Genomic DNA, 19294 nt, shown 5'->3' with positions numbered 1-19294 from the left:
TTGAATTTGTTGTGTTCATGTATAAAAGCAATGTATGGACAGCACTCCACAGTATTTAGTTTAATATAAACATAGTTTTGAGTCATATATGGCAGGAGTTATCAAACAGGGGGTAAAAATATCTAATAGTCTGTATCATTTTTAACATGTGCAGTTTTGTATATGTGTAGTTGCTTTAATTTTAAAAATGTTAAACTTATTTAATTTTTTATAGGCACAGTTTAGTATGTTGTATCTGTAATTTTTTTTATTTTATATTTCAATGTTTTCTTCTTTCTCCATGTACTGATACGTTCTTGTTTTATATGGACCTTTGTCTGCGATAAAGATTATATATATATAATATCTGATATAATATCATGAAGTCCCAGGAGAGCCACCATTGTAGTTATTGTTCTTCTACTCATGCATGTGCACAAGAACCATTTACTTCGGCTGTTGCGGTTCACATGCACAGTAGCAGCGTTTTTCAAAAGTTGTGTTTTCATTGGCTCTAAACACCGTTGTGTAAACGGACACCCGTAATAAAACGTCATGGAAACAGGGCCTTAATGTGTCATCTGTTTTTTTCCCCTAACACCCTGAACATGTGCATGCCAGGCTCTGGAAGTGAATCAAACTGTGATCCATCAATGCATGACATGAGTTTACATTTAGGCATTTTGCAGTAAAACGCATGAATTAGCTAAATGATTCAGTCTTGCTGGAAGTGTCACGATACCACAATACCACTGATCTTGTAACATCTGCAGTCATGCAGTTTCGGGGGGGGGGGGGGGGGGGGGGGGGGGGCTGCTCGACGTTGCCCACTTGGGCTCCCGTGGGCTGCGTTTCCAACAAAGGTGAAGTGGTGCCAGATAGAAAACTCCCCCCGTAGCATCCCATAATGAGCTGACTCCGACACGCCCAAAGCTCATTCATACGGCACAACCTGCCCACGTAGCGAGGCAGAGAGACAGGAATCGGGATTACGGGAAGAAACATCGCGTCAGAGGAATACTGAGAACTAGTTCAGACCAAGACGGGAGTCATGTGAGCCGAGGCTTTTCCCCCCGATGTTCTCGTGTTGAGACGCACGCACAAAGATTCAGAGACCTCCGGAAAACGCTGTACAAACCGTAATTGCAGAGTGGAGGTATAACACTGCCAAGTGGCTTTTCAATGCCAGCATAACCTGTTACTAAAGCTCACACAAGAAGATTAACCCTGTATTCCATCCAGACGGAGCAATCATACGGCAACAGCGTGTCGCATGCCTCGCGACGCGGAACAATGGCATGTGTATGACAGACTCCAAAGGAGCTCCTTTCTGAGCCTTTGTGCTACCTGCAAATCTATGTAATGGAAAGCCATGAATGCGGGGAGAGCAACCAACAAAGAGAGCATTAGTTCATGTTGGGAGCAAAACAGCTTTAGTGTATCCCACATCGTATTTGTTTGAGGGTTAAAAATAGCACGAGTGTGGGGGTTGTTTTTTTTTTACTCCCCCCCTCCACGCACGCGGTGTTTTCCATCACCCCGACGTAGCCGAATCTGCATATAAACGAGTTTAGAAGCCCCTGCTCTCCTTTTTGATTCGATTCATATGCAGAGGGAACGGCGCTTTAACTGTGTACGTGTTTTGCAGATGGCAAACACGTAAATCTATGCCTTTCCTGTGAGTGTGCCCGTGTGGTTTACTGTTGCCGTAATTCACGGCGACGTCTCTCACGCTGGCTTCACACAATTAAACCATGCCGCCTTTTTTTTTTTTTAAACCTCCCCCTCCATTCCTTTCACTAAGATGACTGCTCACATCCCAACGCCATCTCTGAGATGTTCTCTATCACCCAAGGCTTCACCCAATTCGCTTTAATCACATTCCAATCCCTTCTCCAAATTACGTTCCTCAGGTCGTTAAGAGTTTATGGCAAATTTGCTCAGTGCAAGAGAGGCAATCGGAGAGGCCTACGAAATGAGGAGGCATGGCCTGCTTGTGGAGGTAATATGCTGCCGCTTTGCTTAGTGGTAAACAGAAATTCAAACACACTTTGCTGTGCATTTGGCTGTAAATGCGGTTAACCGGCAAAACAAGGACAAATATTGTCAAAAATCAACAAAATTTGACTTATTGTAACTCCAAATACGTCACAATCCTGCTAATAATGATTTTAAAACTGAGTCAATCCTGTTCTGCAACTTTCTGTCACCTACGAACCTGGAGACCTTAGTTCATGACAACACCACGAATTAAAGGAGGATTCCAGAAGGATTCTTTTTTTGTTATACCTGTACACTGTTATTTATAATATACAGTATATGAATTCATCCTGGGACCATCTGAACAACGGCAATAATTGCCGTATCAGTGAGTTCGTTCATGGTAACCTGTAATCTGTGGTAATCATGGAGGCAATGCCAGTTTTCGTTTCTGTAACAAGCAGGTTTTACGGGAGCGGATTATTTGCCCACGGCCCGATCCCAAACCCCCAACATGGACGACCGGTGGATCACTCTTCATCTAGTCTCGAACGTTCGACCTATTCGGCATGGGAGGCCTGACCAGGGAGTGTAACACTCCATCGGACATAGATCTAGGGTTTCTAGAAACACACAAACTATCCCGCATCGGTAATGTACAAACATCAATTAAAACTTTATATCTAACTTTCTAGTCGCAGGTTGAACTCGTTTTTACATCAGAATGGAAGTATAGATCCAACAGGCCGTTAAGGAGTTTGGTGTTTATTGACACGCCAGTGTCACATTTGCAGCCGACTTTTCGGCTAGACATCTATGATGTAAATCGGTTTTCTACTGCAGGTGTTTTGGTCCGGATTCTGGCGACTCTGGATGCTTTCAGAGTCCAGTGGAGTCAACATCCTGTTAAAGATGACGTGAACTTTCCGACATGGTGTGTTTTCCTCACTGGAAGTATCAATCAGTGGTCATGAATGGATGGGACGGGCAATAATATCAAGTAGGCTGTGGTGTTAACGTGAAATTATGTTCAATTGATACTAATTAGCCCAAAGTGTGCCAAGAAAATCTCCCACACATTTTACAGCAGCAGTAGCATGAAGCAGGGTGGACCCAAGCTTTCATGTTTGTGCCAAATTCCGACTCTTGTATCTGAATGTAGCAGCGGAAATGGAGACTGGAGACCTTCAAGGTTTGTCAAAACTGTCGTCCGGTTTTGGTTTTGGTCTTCTGCTGTAAACAATCAACTTCAAGCTTCACCCTCATAGACGCTCTCCTGCACACCTTGGTTGTAACTAGTGATTATTTGAGTTCCATCATCTTCAAGCCATCCGTCCGTCCTCTGACATCAACAACGAATCTGTTTTGGTCCCAGAAAACTGCCGCCCAGTGGATATATTCTCTTTTTAGGGCCATTCTCTTTATACCCTCAAGATGCTTGTGTGTGAAAATCCCAACACGCCAGAGATCAGAGGGGGGGATTTAAGCTTTCTTTGCTCTGAGGTTGCCTAAATTAGATTTGTTGAATGAAACCATAACGACAGCCTCTCTTTTCATCCCAACTTTAGCTTATCTTCACTGGCTAAATATGGAAATGCATTGCATTCACATGAGAGAAAAATACAATCTCTTTTCTGGAATTAACAAGCTGAGAATATGAAATTAGCACGGAGTTAACAAATTGACGAAACTATTGCTTGAATAAATAAATGAATTTAGTGAAATGGACAAAAAAATTTAATGACTTTTCATGTAGTTCATGTAGAAACGATTAATTTTCTCATTGAGTTTAAGAAACTGCCCTGAAAATGTTTCATCCATCCACTTTCTATACTCTTTCATTAAACTCAAAGTCGCTCAAGACTGGAACTGTGGGAGGAAACCCGAATATTTGTAAAGAAAACAAAACAAATTCCACAAAGGAAAAACCCAAGAAGGAGTTTGACCCCGATGATCGCCTCAGTAAGAGCATCAACTTTGACAACAGATACATTGGGGAAAATAGGTTTTGTGTAAGTGTTCTACCCTACAACAAATATAGAGGTCTGTCATTTACTATATAATTGGTATAGAACCCTTTGTTTTTTATTCCAGATTAAAAGATAATCTGCACAAACTGCAGGAGGGATGTTGGCTGCTCCTCCATACAGATCTTCTTCAGCTCTTTGAGGTCTGGAGACTGGATAGGCCACTCTAGGTCTCGAAATGCTTCTTACGGAATTGCTCCTCAGCTGCCCTGGTTTTGTGTTTCGGCTCATTGTCATATTGGACGAGTCAGCCACGACCTTTCTTCAATGCTCTTGGTAGTTTCCCGATATCTCGTGATACATGGCCCCATCCATCCTCCCCTCAAGAGGATGCGGTCGTCCTGTATTGTTTTGTGGAAAAGCAACCCTAAAGTATGATGCTTCCACCCCCATGCTTCAGGGTTGGGATGGTGAACTCGAGGTTGTACTTATCCTGTTTCTTTCTTGACATGGCGAGCAGAATGTATACCTCAAAGCTCCATTGAAATCTATGTCCGCCTATCTTTACTGTATTGACTTGAATTTTGCTGATGTTTATAAAAAGTTGTAATCTATTTCCTGTTGCTTCTCTGTGGTTGGTTTTTTTTTCTGTTTCAGTGGCTTAAAAAAAAATGTTGTGGATCCTCATTTCTGTGTTGGCGATGATGATGAGGAGGATTATGGGAGGAACTGGAGGCGGCAGTGAAGCGATGTCCCCAGACATATTTTCACTGGCCCAGTGTGTGCGTGAGCCAGCGAGTCATTAGCGACAAAGTAATCAGGCCTCTCATTCATATGTTGCTGCAAGTATTTAACGGCCCGACAAGCCGTCTGCCTGCCAGCTGTCCATTTAGAGAAGTGGCGAGCGGTGTTGTTGGTGTCGCCGCGAAGTGTGATTCATTTTTAAACACGATCCAAATCCCTTTAATTAGGTCCACTTCGACAGGCCTCGCATCCTTTCACCAGGCTCTCCACAGCACTCTGTTGGTATGTGACGACACGGAGCTAAACTCGTTCACACACCCTCCGTTTCATCATCAAATGGGTCTACATTTATCCTGCATCTAATATTTATGGGGTCCTCGGAGTGCTGCCTCCCCCACAAGTCCCCCTCAAAGACATGAAAAGTTGCCTCATTTCAGAAATCTGGCAGGGTGGGGGTGGGGGGTGGTGTGGGGGTGTTGATGTCAAGTTTCGGGCAGAAACATCAATCTACCGTTTGTCATCCAGCTCATAAAGCCAAAGAGAAAATGGAACAATCGGCCGGTTTCCAAGGAGCAGACGCGTCTTTGGATTTTAGCTGCGTCTGTTATTGATCTATTCACCTAAAGTCAGGTTCAATTAATCCCCCACCCCCAACATTTCTCAACAAAAAGTGATGTATTCATGAGTTTCATTTTAAATTCATTTCAGAAACTCTTTAAACTCTTATCAGAAAGACAGATGGAAATGCAACGGGCTTTGGGTGGTGGAGTAATTTCATCATTTTTAAATCAAGTCTTCTGCACTGATGCATATCTGATCAGTGCCAGCCTCTCTCGGTTTGGGATGAAGGGGTTGTTGCTTTACAGTGCCGTGTATTGGAAACAGCCTGCAGACCTCGCTGGTTCAAATCCCAGTGTCAATAACTCACCACTGTGGGTCCTTGAGCAACTGCTCGGGTTGGGTTTTGGTGTATAACTTGTGATAAATCAAATATGTATATCATATGATCAATTGTTGTGAGACCAGAAAGCAGCGGCTGAGACGCATCAATAATGTTAGCTTATTGGGTAGCAGAGCTCATCGTGAATTCTCTGGCTTGAAGTAAACAAAGAGAATAAGGTAGAATGAAGGGTTTTCCAGAGATCTGCAGGTGTATGTATGTATTTACTGAAGTTGAAGGTATAAACCATATTCACCCCCCAAACTTTTTTAATAAAACTGAGAAAACCAAAACTGATGTTAAGCAGAACAGTAGTTTATAAAAATAACACACAAAATATCTTTACATGTATTTGTTTCAAGTTTCAAGTGAAGACGCATCGTTTTTGCATTTGTGCTTCAGAAAAGTTCTGCATTTCCACGGCAACGTGCAAGAAATGCTGAACACAAAGTAGTGATGACCCGAAAGATTTCCATTTTCATTTGTATACGTCATGCAAAAGGGGGCCTAAATCTTCATTTAAAATACGGGCAACTGAGGTTTAAATCTCATTTTGTGGCAGAAACAGCATTCGATGTAAAAGCTGGTGAGGTCTATGATGTAAATGGTAATGATACTACGGTCGATTTCAAGGGGTCACATTATGCTAAATTCCCTTTCTAAAGGTTTTCCAACAGTAATAATCGTGAAGTGAAGAAAGTCTGTCCTCTCTCTCCCTGGCTTGTTTCAGTTTTTAAAAAATTGTGTGTTGCTCCAACCAGCCAATCAGAAATCAAACCCTATATAGTGTCATCAGGGGTTTAGCCAATCCCAATCAAGGTAGGCCCTCACTTTGACTCCACCCACAATTGGGCAGCTCTGCTCTGGCACATGGCACCACCAGAGGAAGTACTTCCTCCTCTTCCCAAAATGGGCATGTGTGGGCGGAGCCAGTCCAGCTCACACAGACACAGCAGATTCTGAATGCAGCTCCTCTGATCCAATATTCAAATGGAGGAAAATCAAGGAAAAGCAATAAACTTTGGAAAAAAATATTTTTGTACCGACGAAACCATGTGAAAGTGTTGAAAAGCTGGATAATATGACTTTTTTCGGAGAAAACACCACTACCATACTTAATTCTTGAAAACCCAAATAGTGAGGTGAGAATTATTAATTTGCAGGTTCCTGCTCAGGGGCTAATATCAAGCATGCAACAGTATCCTATTTTGAGTCACTGAAAGGAAACCAAAGGAGATGAGAAAACCAGTTTGGATCAGCTTTTGTACTGTATGACCGGATAAAAAGGGAAACTACATAGATGGATAAACACAATAACACACAACAGCAAAGACATGACATGCAGGTACTTTAACAGCTAACTTGGTAACTTTCTTTTATATTTTCCACTCGGTACACATTCATGCTCCTCCGCTTCAACGCTGAAAGCACATTTCAAATAACATGGATAACTTGGTCACATTTTTCTATCAGGTTAAAGCTTCAACACAAAAAAAAAAAAAAAGTGATTATTTCCAGAAGTGCCAGCTTGGCTGGAGGCTTCTTCTTCAAGCACAGAAACATGAAGATGGAGGAGTTGGGAAAAAGCCCAAACATTTCTGTTCGAGTCACATGATTATCATCAGAGCACATCTGCAGACAGTGTAGGGAGCCGGAGCTGCCAGACTGTGGATGAAATGGCGCACGGCGTCCTCTCTCCTCTCTGCACCCTCTCTCTCTCTCTCTCTCTCTCTCTCTCTCTCTCTCGCCGTCCTGAGGAGAACAGGCCACGCTTGGCCGGAGAGAAATCTGACGCAACTCTTGCTGCGGACGGGACAGAGTCGAAGCGGCGGCACGCCGAGAGCCATCACAGAACGCTTTCCCGCAATGTGGGAATTGGTCACAGCCACTTTAAAACTGAGACGATTTCACGTTTCATTTTCTTTATTTTCTTAACTTTCACACTTTCCCCCTGTGGCTGCTGTACAGCCGGTTGTTGGGTTGTATTCAGAAGTTTTTCAAAAAGGAGAAAAGTTTTTATTTATTTTTTTTTTATTTCTTTTTCCCAAACGGAGCGCAGACAGGAGCAGCATGGCTAATTGTCAAGTGGCGTGACAGCCGAGGCTGAGGATTCAGAGCAGATAGAGAGGGGGGGGAGGCAAGAGAAAGGTATTTTTCTTCTTTTTTTAATAACAGATGCAGCAACCTACAATAAGAAACACACACATATCAAAGCAGGAGAGCACATTGCAGGATGCCAGTTGAAGAAATGTTCCAGTTTCCAGTTTCGGGATAAACTCTGGAGCGATTTGAAAAACCTATTTAGCTCCTACTTGCTTCAGTTGAGAGAAGCGAAGAGAAGAAGAGGACTGACTGAGACTCATTTCATGGACCTCTCTCTCTCTCTCTCTCTCTCTCTCTCTCTCTCTCTCTCTCTCTCTCTCTCTCTCTCTCTCTCTCTCTCTCTCTCTCTCTCTCTCTCTCTCTCTCTCTCTCTCTCTCTCTCTCTCTCTCTCTCTCTCTCTCTCTCTCTCTCTCTCAAGCAGGGAGCTACAACGCTGCTGCCTTAAGCCCCTGGAGCAAGGCTGACACTCATCCACTCCCAGGCGGTTCCACTGACTGTCACAGCAGCTGCCAATCAAGCGCTATCTACCTGGAAGCCCGAGGGCTGCTGGAGAGAGGCGAGAGCAGGGGAAGGTGAGAGATGATGGTGGGGTGAGGCATGGCAGAGGGCGGGAGAGAAGGTGAGAGAGAGAGAGAGAGAGAGAGAGAGAGAGAGAGAGAGAGAGAGAGAGAGAGAGAGAGAGAGAGAGAGAGAGAGAGAGAGAGAGAGAGAAAGAGAAAGAGAAAGAGAGCACATCTTCTCCTCAGCATCCCCGCGGTGTGTGCGTTGTGGTCGGGATTCACAATTCCCACATCTGTACGGGAGACGAGGCAACTAAAAAAAAAGAATGAATATCAGCTTTTGCCTTTTCATGTCGGCCTCCTTTGATCTTCTGAATTCTGCCAGCAAGGTGGAGACGAAGGAAGGAGCTGAGGAGCTGTTTTGACAACCTCACTCCGTCTCTTCTCTCAAAACTCTGACCGCAAACACTAAACTCGGCCCTCTGCCTCAAAAAAACTGTGATCGGACTAAATAAATCGGTCCAACACATTCAGATGCAAGACAAGAGTTTATTAGCAGTCACAGGAAGTGGCCGGCAGCGCTGATGGAGGCCTGTAATACCTGCACTGCGTTGCTCTGACGCTAATCCCTATCTGCCACAGTGGCTTTTTTTTGTTTTTCACAGCAGAGCAAAAGTAATGGACGACGTGAGTCAGCCCCCTGGAAGCCTGTCCCGCACAATCCACAGCTTCAATTAAAGACGGAACACATCCAGAAGTCAGCCTGCGTCGTCCTGCCGGGAATATTTATTGCTGCACTAAGAGTCACCGCTTGAAAGGCTGGAATAGTTTGTCATTTCTCCAGAAAGTTTTTGTCCTTTTTACCTCACAGCTTCCAAAAGCTGCTGTTCATCTTCCAAAATATAACAAAACACAAACTGAAATACCTTCAAACTGCTTTTTGCATTGAAAAAAACAAACTATGTTAAAAATATACGCATCTTTTACAAACAGCAGCTCCCTTTTTTCCCTTATATATGATACTGATGTGCAAAAAAGCTGATGTTGGCCTGCTGTGTTAGGGTAACCTGAAGGAAATGTGGTAATAACAGAGCATTTTCTTTCAAATTAGACTAAAAATGATATAATTCAAAGGTATTCTTACTCTTGATGCTCCGGATATGATTGTTTTCACCAGTCACACATACAGGCAATAGTTGTTGTATAAATGGGGCCATGGTTACAGAAGTATTCATATTATTGTATCAATCTACACGTCATATTTTCATGACTATCTTTACTTCTATTAGACTTTTGTTAAACCCTTCAGGATCGTGTAAATTCTTAAGGATATTTCTTTTAAAAAGGAATGTAAAACCTAATGTATAGCTAGAGTGCGTCCCAAAAGTATGGTTGGTTTTAATTGAAACCTATACAGGAAGTTGTAGTAATATTATATAAAGTTGACAAACTAAAATGAGAGAAAATATATTTTAATTCAGCACTTTATGATGCACTTTTGGAAAACAAAAATGTTTTGAACAGTGCAATACATTAATATTAGAAATTTACCATGACAAATCTAATCCAGAAGGGAATGTAAGAAGAAATAACCTCTCAGGTTATTTTAGTCTTAATATTCAGTGTCCTAAACCAGTAAAGATTATACTGGCTATGCAGTATTTTGAGTGTACTTGCACTTAAATACTGTCTCAGCTACAAAGACCTCTCACAGAGACACACACTCCAACACAAAGAGAGCAGGTCTCGTCTCCCGCCACCGTCATTTGTCATCATTTTATTACACGGTCATCCAGGGGCGCAAAGTTATTGCAGGTACAGTAGTGGAAGCCACTTACTCCACCAGGAGCTCCAAGGACTCCAAACTTGTTGAGTGATGGCACCGCGTCGCCATCTCTCATCCACACACAAGCCCATCTATCCATCCCTCTGTCCATCCATCCGTTCGCCCCCTCTGTCAGGATCAGCCAGTCATGGAACGTCCTCCGAGCCCCCATCAATCAGGTGCAAGTTTGGCTACAGCTCAGTTATTATTTCCCTTAATGCAGCCATCGAGAAAAGAGGACGTGACCTTTACTTTTAACTTCTACGTCACACCGGACGAAGCTTCCTGCTGTAAAAGTTGCAGTTTTCAATATTTCATCGCCTCCTCTGGTCTACTGCTCCTCACACGGTGTAAAGTCGAGGAGACAAAGTGCTTAGTGCTTGTATTTTTTTTCCTGTTCATTAAGAGCCATCAAATATTCAGAGAGCGGGTCCGGGGCGCTCGGGCCTGCCATCGGCAGCATTCTAAATAACGCTCCGACGGCACCCCGCAGCGCTTCTCCGGAACGTATGCATATTTCAGCTGCTGTCACGCGGGCTTGACGCCAGGGAAGAAGGCCCTGGATGTTCGCCGAGGCAAGACCCGCGAGGATGACACACAGCCGAGCGGGTGCGGCGCGTAAAAAGATGCTGCGGCATCCCAGAATACATCCTCAAATCCAAGAAAGAATGAGGCGCGAGGTGGAGGTGGCGGGTGTTTACATGCGTGGGAGCGAGAACGATGACGAGCTCAAAGAAATATAATCCCCAAACAAGCAGACGTAAGGGCTGAGATATTTTTTTTTTTGCTTCACGCCGCCGCTCTTGCTTAAAAAAAAAAAAAAGAAAAAGAAAAAAGACAAGAAAACACGAAGTCATCAGTTCTTTTTTAAAAGGAAAGCTGGAAAAGGTAAGATTCATCGCCGCACGAGGGGAGGGGAAAAAAAACACAATGTCGGGAGGTGGGGGTGTTACAGTGGACGACGAGGCAGTGAGAAAATATACAGAGCAAGCAAAGTTTAACCAGATTAGAGACTCATCCCTTTCAAATCCACCCGGCTAAGTTCTCGTCCCTGCCTTTGAAGTTTTCCTCCTGCGTTCAGGGAAACGAATTCACACATATTACGGCGCCCTACCTACGCAGTGCTGACAGAAGGGAAAATTCCTACGACGCCCCTGATGCTTTTCCCTCCATGTATATTAATACCTTCTAACCTCTGGTCATAGGCGCAGTCCAACCCTGGGAAATAAATAGGACTTTCTTCTCGAAGGTGCACAAAAGAGAGTGAATGAGGGAGGAGAGGGAGCCGTCGAGGGGAAAATGATGACATGCCCGTGGAAGCAATTAGGGCGGGTGTCCATAAGAAAGCAAGAAACATGATAAGCATCTTGCGACCTCGACGGCCTGAATCACCATCAATTACCTGACGCTAATTAACACCGAGCAGACGCATGAAATAATGCCGAACTAATCTTGTTCCATCAGCCTGTCGACGTTTTTAAACGTGATCATATTAATTATCCCTTTTTTTTTTTCTTCTTTCATTTCACGGAGAGGTTTTCAATTTTAGGGGGTTCTTTTTCAATTCACCGGAGACGGAGCGCATCTTTCACTAATTCTCTCTTCAACATTTCTCCCGCAATTTGCAGTTTTGTTTTGTTTTTTTCTTGTTAAATTGCTTCATGTAAACTGTGGATACACTCAACATTTACTTTTAAAAGACAATTAAAAAAAAAAAAAAAAGAAAACAACACTTCCAAATTCCCGCTGGATACCACCCAACTGGACTGTTATAATCTGCACATGGAGCACATGGTGAGTCTTTAATAACAATGTGGTGTTGCTTGGAAGGCGTTACCTTGACATGAGAATGTTTTCAAACGAAAACAGAAAAACTTTCGTCGAGTTTTAGGTGTCCATTTACACGGTGCATGGAGCCACTGAATACGCAACTTTCTGAAAACGGCTCCTACGGTGGAACTTTTTCAAGATGCCTCCAACTCCTGTCTCAATGTATGGATAATTTGGTACCGCGCTGCAAAGAGAGAATGAAATGTTTTATTTTGAAATGTACATTAAAATTTCCGTTGCATCGAGTTTTATTTTGAAAAGGCATCGCTTCCATCTGCGGTTCTTTCCAGCTTCTTTCTGTTACTTAAAACTGGTCAGTGGTGCAAAAAGTTGAGGTCCACTGATTTAACAATTCAAATAACTAATCACGTCCACCCCCAGCAGGCAGATGAAATACATACTGTTGTAAAGAAATATATTCACTATCACCAAAGATACTATTGTAAAATATCAGTGCTTTGTTTTCACATCCATATTAGATTCATGAAAGAAAAAAATTGCTACAAATGATCACAAGATTACTGAATTTAGTCTTGACATCAGGACTATTAAGAAAAAGCTGAATTGTGGAAATGGCATGTGATTTCATATTTAAATTATATGATTTCAGTAACGCGAGTTTGGCTGGAAAATGACATGGCTTGGTTTAGCAGAACTTTTTTCATTCATAAAATAGGCTGTATTTCACGGAAAAACGTTCTTCCTTGAGTTATTTGAGTTAATACAATACAATCCTGCATGTCAATTTGTAGTTAAATCCATCCAAACAACCAAAAGTCAGCATTTGCAGGGTTTTCAGAGAACGCAGAAGAAAAAAAAAAAAGCAGGAGTGGGTGGTTTCATTAGCTGTCTGACCGCAAAGAAAATCCAGGCTGCACTCAAAAAGGCTTTTGCAGTCAAATAATTTGTTTATGGTATCCTCTATTGATTTTCATGCCACTCTATATATTCATTTTGCTGCCTAAACAGAGTTGTTGAGGGCACCTTCAGGTGCAACACCCTCAAACTGGTCTTAAAGAAATCTAATCAATACTATGAACCTACCTGCTCTCGCAGTCTTCATCTTGCACGCCCCCGCCACGATGCACGCCCAATCTAATAACGCCTTTCCTCCCCAACCCTGATTCTCATGCAAAACAACGGCCAGACGGTCTGTCTAGGGGCCACATTCGCAAATACACACTCCCAGGGCACAGCTACCCCACTACCCCCCCCCACACCCCCGTACGCGCTCAAACTGCAGATGCTCACGAAAGCACAAGAAGTCACAGTCTGAGTATTAGTATTCCTCTCCCAAAGCGAAAGCATTAGAAAAACCCATATTCTAACAGTGCCTTTCAGAGGCAAGTGCCCTTCACTCTTTCATTGGTTATGCACAAAGCTGGGAGAGAGTAATTAAAAACTCCACATCCAGGGACCTCGGCACAGAGAGAGGGAGCACGAGGGCCAAAAGAAGAAGAAGAAGAAGAAGAAGAAAAAAGGATCGCTTCAAACGTTTCAGGCCTCCCTGGTGGGACGAGATGGAGGGAGTGAGTGAGAGAAAGTGGAGTGCAGCAGACAGAGAGGGAGCGACATATCCTTGACAAGGCCACGCCGAGACTACAGTGAAGGCGGATCGAAATCAAGCGTTTCACGCCTTTAGCAAGGCCAGAGCCGAACATCACGCAGAAGAATTTATCCTTCTGGGCTGTCATGTCATACATGTGTGTCTTAATTGCTTTCGTATTGTCTCGCAGTGTTGTGAGAAGATCTTTGTGTTCTGAAGCCCGACGCCCACAGATCTCGCTCACACCGATGCTCCATGTTAACCGCTGAGGAAATATCCAGGTTCAAGGGGGCAACGGTAGCTTCAAAGTGTGATTTCTACCTTTTTCTTTTTTTTTTCACGTCTTCTGCTGGAGAACTGCACATGATGAGCTCTGTTCTCAACGAGGAATCCAGAAGGATCAGCAGAGAAAGACTGGAGTCTCATCAGACTCAAATTTCTCAACAAATACAGTGAATCCAAAACCGTTTAACCAACGGAATCGAGATTCATGTCTCCGGCTTTGAAGTTGAAATAGGTTTGCCAAAGCCGGGACCTGGTGGCCCTCTTGGGTGGGCTCGACTGTGTCACCTGGGATGGCCCCCGGGTGAGCTGCCTAACAGCCCCGGGGCCATGGACCAACAACAGAGGCTGCGTGTGGGTACCGACTGCCTCGCGTGTGAACAGAGGCACTTTGAAATAATGTAAAACAGACTTCAAAACAAATGATTTGGCGCAGCCAACTGTCGGGAGCTGACTCGGAATACATTACGTGCATAATGTAGTGACTCCGTGGGTGCTGGACCTCTCAATATAAACACAACGAAAAAGACGAACGGGCAAGGTATTGGTTTGGGAAGAAAAACAATGGATATAGCTCACTAAGGACCCGTTTCCACAACGTTTCAAGTGAAAACACACAGTTCTTTGCATTATTGTTTTTGCATTTAAATGGCAACATTTTCAAAACGATGTCCGTTTACACAGAAACGGTAGAAAGGCTAAAAATGATGTAGTTAGCATTATGTGAGTGTATTTCGGACATGTCGGAAGAACAATAAAACAAAAAAATACAAACAAAAGAAAAGAAAAGAAGTAGGATAAAGCAAAGCTTATTTTTTTTCTCCACCCCAACCATCACTCATTAATACCCCAGTAGTTATTTATATACATACCGGTATTAACCAACAAAATCTATGTATCCAGACAGGTGCTGTTGGTTGTTTTATAATGAAACTAATGACTGGAACCAATGCCAAGCTGGAGGACGCCATTATTGTTATTGTCCATCTACTTGCACACGTGCAGAACAACTATTTACCACAGGTGTGATGCGCATGTGAAGTAGCGGTATTTCCCCCCGTTTCCATGGAGACAGAACATTTTCAAAATGTCAATTTTAATATCAGCGGATTCGAGCACAGTTGTCGTGTAAAAGGACACCCAAAATTCAAGAGAAGTTTTCCATTTTTTGCTTAAAAATGTTGTGTAAATGGGGCCTGGATCTCACATTACAGAAGAAGTAATTCATTAAATTGTGCCAATTAAATCTGATGATATTAGGTTACTAAATAATGAGAGTGTTGAGCACACCCAAATAAAAATATTATGTCTGTGACACACTTGTTAAATGTCTTCTGTGGTTTCAAGAGGAGCCTTTGTAAAGTCTGTGAAATTAGTCCAAATGATGGCATCAGGCTGGTTTCTGTGTATTTTTAATTCAAAACAGGCCTGAGCTCTGAACCGTGTGCGTGCAGACTGGAAGATGTGGGCATTTAGCAGAGGTCTGACCAACGGCGCTGGCCTTCCCGAAAAGAGGGCTGCGTTTTCGGCTCGACCCAGTCTCTCGACGAACGGTTTGCTCAACACTTGGCAACACTGGGTCAATCAAAACAAACCACGGTTCCTTTATAGTGCCGTTCATTGGTGGAAGTAAGATTGCTGGTGTGCACCGAACAAGCTGACCGACACCCCTTGAGGAGGGCAAGTCTCCATCCACTTCCAAAATAAATCCACTGACGTATGGCTGAGGCGCGGAGCAAACAGAGGATACTATGGTGATCAAAACCTTGTGTTTTGCGGCGAATCTCCACAACAGAGCCGTTTCTGCCACTGTTTTCAATCCTTGTTTGCATTACACAAGAGTTCCACTGAGTGAAGGTAGCCAAGCACACAGAATTATTATCGACATTATGAAGGTTCTGTCAAATATTGCCTACATCAGAGCAGAAAATAGACACAACTTGTAATCTTATGCAAAACAATGTTGTACATTTTCAATCTGGATGTTAGAGACTTAACATTTGCACGTATAAAGATGCTGATATTCACACAATATTGCAATGTCAAAATTTTATTCCGTATTGGCAGCCAAAACATTGTATGGATTTTTGATTCACGGCTGAAGACGTCTCCCAAGTTTCATCTATTGTTTGACTTGTTAGGTAGATGTGATAAAGCTGGCTTAATTGGACTTTTACTGGATGTAAAAATTAAAAAAGGTGCATATTTGACAGAAAAATGCATAAATGTGGTGATAAATTCTTAAAATCCCAAGATATCTAAAAATTTTTACTAATATTTGTAATTAACTATGATTACAATAACAAATTATCTCATTATATGTACTGACAAATGTAATATAGTGACTTTGTGGGCATTTTAACACTTGGAGCAAACAATGTCTCAATTACTGTGGCAAAGAAGACATTAAATGTACTGTATACACAGAACTATCAATAAACCAGTGAGGTCAGAGCTCATCAAAACTAAATTCAAAATTTTGCCCTGAGGCTTGATTAAAAGGTTTTATTTAATGTATGATAAAGAGCGATTGATTACTGTGAAAAGAAACACGTCGCCGTAATAATACATAAATCACAACACCCTCATCAAATTCAACGTCTCCACGCTTTAAAGATGTTTCAAGACACGAGTGTAAAATCCTGACAAGATAAACTGAACCTCACATCTGGAAGGCCGTGTGTTCCTCCTCCACATGCAGCTCCAGTGCATTTCTCTTTCAGAGTCTTGTTCATATTAGTTTCTACACCAGAGAGACAAACACGAGCAGATGCAGGCCAACGGGAAACAGACACATGGAACACCTCCGGCCCTTAGTACACACACAGGTAGTCTGGTTACCATGTCCCTACCTGTCTTCCGGGCTGAGCAGCTTGTCAGTGTTGCGCTACTGCGCCGGCCAGCGTGTCAGTCAGTGTGTCAGGTGCTCGGCTTGACCACTAATCAGTCGGTAAATACATCAGCCAGTCAGCTGATGCCTAAGCCAACTGTTCTTTAAGTCTATCAGGTGGTGCATTATCTAGTGTCACTCGTGAGCTCCTGAGCTGTGAACAACATAAAAAAAAAAGAAGAAGAAAATGGCTGCAGAGGGACAGAGTGGCCCAGTCACCCAGTCAGCCGGCAAAGAGGTGGCCAAGTGGAGCTAAACGCCCCACTGCTGGCACTGAAAGGAACAGAGATGGAGCCAACACCCAGATCACACACACACACACAAATACACACACAAAAAAAATCCAGCCAGTGGGGACGGCACTGTCATTATCGGCCATCTGCAGGCCAGAGTGGCCTTCGCCCGGAGCGGAGAGGAGGTGAGAAGGAGGGAGGTGAGGCAGAGCAAGGAGGAGGAGGAGGAGGAGGAGTATGCTCATCCTCATGTGGGTATTTGTACAGGGACGGATTGGGAGATGCCCCCTAAAAAAAATGTTTATAAAATAAAAACAATAGACATGACTTTGTGCACCCAGACATGGCTTTGTTAGAGAAGCACATGATCAGTGTGCTTGATTCTAACACTCAGTTCACACGACAACGTTTTGTGTGAAACCGCATCTTTTTTTTCCGTTTTCCGTTTTAACACAGTCACGTATCTTCTGTTTGACAGAATCAGCAGAAACAATGTTGTTCTTATGTCGGGCCACTCGTGGATGCTGTTTGTTTTTGCAATAAAACTACACACACACGCATGCATGCAGAGAACAATAATTTATAAACATTAACAATGGGAGAATGCAGATATTCTAGTGGACAGACGACCAAGTTGGATTGTCATTATGGTGACTGTCGGCTATAAAACTACAAAAGTCTCAGGAGAATACGGACTGGGAGTCTTGACAGGGTGGAGAAAACATTGTTCTTAAGGTTGTTTTGTACTTGACATCCGCATCCACGCAGAAAACACAGGATTTGATTCATAGATGCCAATTTGCTTCAGTGTCAGACTTCAACAGATGGAAAATTTAATTCAAACAATAGTTGGATGCTCCGCTCCGCTCGCCACTGACAGGATCACCTGCTGGTGTCAAAGAGAAGAAGTCTACTTATTCTGCTCTAATCTAATACTGCGGTGGAAGTGTGTTTGCGATGCACTGCCCCCTGCAGTTCTAGAGCGGAAGCCGCATGTAGTAGAAATGACACACACGTCGTCTCATGCAGATTCCGCAGGTCACGCCCACGCGTCAAGCATAAAACAGCCTTTATTGTCCATCCACTGAGCATATTTATTATGGCTTTGGTGCACATGTGCAGTAGTAGCCTTTCAGAAAAGTTGCATTGTTCTCTTTTCTACAGAGTCAGAGCGTTTTTGAAAAGTTCCACCTTGGGAGCTGTTTTAAAAAAAATTGCGTTTTCAGCAGCTCAGAGCATCGTCGCCGTGTCAACAAGACGCCCAAATGGCAAACAAGAAATTTCTGTTTTCACTTGTCGACGAGTCCTTAGATCATTGTTCAACGTTGTATTCGACACCCTGGCAAACTTAACACCTTTGCTTACGTATGAGGTTTGTGCGAACTTTTAAATAAATGCAGGTGTTAATTCAATTCCATGTAATTCGCAGAACCAGGCCCGAAGCGATATCGCACTCAACCAGTGTCACCGACAGTGTATTTATTAGCAAAAAGGACTCGGCCTGTGCAGAAACTTGCCGCATGGCCCACGGAAGGCAAGACGACGCTCTCTGAACAATAACAACGGCAGAGAGGAAAGAAAAAAACTCAGCACAAAAGCTTCCGAGTGAATAACAAGGACGGAGGCTGCTGAGTGCCTCTCTGCTGCCTCTTCCTCTCCCTGCTGCGTCTTTGGCTGCAGCCGGGCGCCCCGCTTCACAGAGCCCAGAGAGAAGAGCGTGCAGTGCAGTCACCTCTTCATGTCAAAAGACAAAAAGGAGGCGCTTGGAGTTGCGAGAGAACGAGACGCCGAGGAAGACAGGTGGAGGGACAGATGATCAGATACGCAGCTGATATCTGAGTGTGATCGCTGAGCAGGTTAGTGTTTGTCAAAAAAAAAAAAAAAGACAGCTTCTCATCTTTATAAAAACACTGGTAGATTCAACACTGACAGGATAAAAGCAGGATGAATGGGTTGCATTTTGTTTGACCCCCTCGTCTAACAACAATGCAGTCGCTCCGACAGGCTGCTCAGAAATTTATTAGGAGACAGAACTGAGCTCAGGTCCAGCGCCGTGCTGGAATCTCTGCTTTCCAACTGCAGGTTTGGTGTCTTTGCAAGGCAGCTTGTGCCCTCTAGTGCATATCACACTCTAAGTACCTGACGAGTAACTCCACTCGCTCCTCTCTCCCATCACCTCAGCAGGCAAAAAAAACAAAAGACAAGAAGGTCAAAAACCTGATAGAGTCAGGTTTTTTCATAAGGAAACAAACACAGTTTGGACACATGGAGAGAGCAAGCAACTTCCTTCATAACGTTGATGATGAAAAAAAAAGTGATTTTATCAAGAATCAAAAGTTGAGGTTTTATACCATTTCTCTTGATGAAAACAGGAGGTTTTTTAACATTGCATGTTTTTTAGGTTTTTTTTATGTCAGGTCAATCTAAGGCTCAAGAATTTTGCACATTTGTGGATTAAAGTCACTTTGATCAGC

The 19294-nt window shown here is 43.2% G+C and overlaps 1 protein-coding gene across 1 annotated transcript in view; it reads right to left on the bottom strand.

The window, feature by feature from the left end:
- Nucleotides 1-19294, bottom strand: part of LOC308125596 (partitioning defective 3 homolog) — a gene marked incomplete at its 5' end in the record, with an annotated part of 413756 nt that overhangs the window by 283715 nt on the left and 110747 nt on the right. The gene's annotated exons all lie outside the window — the stretch shown is intronic.

Source organism: Lipophrys pholis (genome assembly GCF_963383615.2).
Source record: "Lipophrys pholis genome assembly, chromosome: 20".
NCBI classification, from domain to species: domain Eukaryota; kingdom Metazoa; phylum Chordata; class Actinopteri; order Blenniiformes; family Blenniidae; genus Lipophrys; species Lipophrys pholis.
The sequence above is the reverse complement of the archived record's forward strand: the minus strand, read 5'-3'. Positions and strand labels throughout refer to the sequence as shown.